The sequence below is a fragment of the Medicago truncatula genome, chromosome 2, assembly GCF_003473485.1.
Source record: "Medicago truncatula cultivar Jemalong A17 chromosome 2, MtrunA17r5.0-ANR, whole genome shotgun sequence".
Lineage (NCBI taxonomy): Eukaryota > Viridiplantae > Streptophyta > Magnoliopsida > Fabales > Fabaceae > Medicago > Medicago truncatula.
In genome coordinates this window covers 23,882,659-23,884,675 of record NC_053043.1, presented here as the reverse complement: position 1 = coordinate 23,884,675, position 2,017 = coordinate 23,882,659, and positions in this window count along the sequence as shown.

Below are 2,017 nucleotides of genomic sequence, written 5' to 3'. Positions count from 1 at the left end.
ATTTCTATATCAAAACCATTTCACCAACTCATTAAAAGAAATCTCAAATGGACATTACATTTATTCCCAAACCAGCTATAAAAACAACTTCCTTCCCAAACCAAACCTATTAAAAATAAACATATCAAGATGTATTTAATCCCAAACCAGCTAATGATAGCAAATTTCTCATAATTTTAACATTATTATCAAAATTAACCAAAATAATCATGACTTTACCAACATTCATCCAACTTCATAGAAAAACCAAACCTTTGAGAATGACCTCACAACATCATAAATTATACTAAACATGAATACCAGAGAATCAAGATATTAGAATTTCAGGTCATTTTACGCCAATGATTCACCCAAACACTATCTTTCACCCAAATTTTATATCAAACACTATGATTATAACCTCATTCTGAGACAAACACTATCTTTCACCCGAATTTTGTATCAACAAACTATATCAGTTTTTAACACCTTAGACACAACATTCAGAATCCTTATCATGCAGAATCTAACTCCAACAATTGGCTTTAAAACAAAAATTGAAGAAAAAATAATTCATTACATCAGTTTACCTATATTCTGTTTTTGCTCAAGAGATTCAAACATTCTTCACAAATGGAATGAAAGCCAGAAAACCATGTAAACTTAGGTATAAGCTCTTTTACTCAATCATTTGAATCAGGAACCATAAACAAAAAGCAACAGTTGTAGCAGCACTAAATCAGCAACCATATTCATCCAGAACAGTTAGTAATAATCTCACTGGTTTCAAAAAGAAACAACAAAATCATGTTCCAATGACAGAAAAATAACACAAACAGCAACCAAAGTTTTAAAATTACTTGGTGTTCAAGCAACTGCTATCCATAACCATCTTAAGAGAACAACAATAATATTGATTTGTTATTACAATTAATTTGTTATCTCACCACTACGCTCAAGCTCCAACACCCTTAGTTTATTTTTATAAGTAGGTGTCTTCTTCACCATGGCCACAACCTTAATTAACAAAAAAAAGTCATTCCAATAAATCTGGAATTTTTAATCATCTGAAAACATTTCACAAATAACAAATAAAGCAAGTTTCGATTAAGCCGCATCCAATATGTCATGAGCCCAATTTTTACAACTGTGGTTGTCACCATAATTCCTAGCACTTAAGGACCATGACAAAATTGCAATAGTGAAATATTATACCAAGAATCAGGCTAGATTAACTTCCCTATACAATCAGGCAGCCAATCAACTTGCCCTAAAGCTTGAGATCACGAGTTCCTTTCTTTGCAGAAACCTCAATTATGCTAGCAAGTTTAATCAAACTCAACTTATCACCATCTTCACCTACAAAACAACATCCCATCAGCACAACATTCCATCAAAGTCTAATTCAATTGTAATTTAGGCAGCATCAACCACATTAGAGACCGCAATTCTCAACGATATCAAGAATAACGACACAACCAATCGTTATCACTACTACTACCATGGTCTAAAACCTTGAATATAGCTATCCAAACAAACAATAATATAAATAACAAATCATCCTACTCTCCGATTCCCAAGCGGCACTCTCACTAGTTGGTCCAACCCAAATCACTTTCACCAAAATGATATCTTTTCCACGCAAACGCTTCACTTCGCGATCCTCAATCCTAACTGGTCAAGTCTCAACGGTCAAATTATCCCTTACTTCCAAATCATCCACTTGAATCACATGTGTTGCATCATACACATACTTCCGCAACTGAGACACATGAAACACATCATGAAGATTCGAAAAAGACGGTGGTAACGCAATCCGATACGCTACAACCCCAACCTTCTCAATAATCTCAAACGGTCCAACAAAAAGAGGAGTAAACTTTCGACAATTCAAAGCGCGTCCAACACCAGTCACATGGTTCACTCTCAAAAACACATGATCACCAACTTGAAACTCAATGTCCTTCCTCCTTTCATCATGATAACTCTTCTGTCTACTCTGAGATGCTTTCATCTTCTCTTGAATCATCTTAACTTT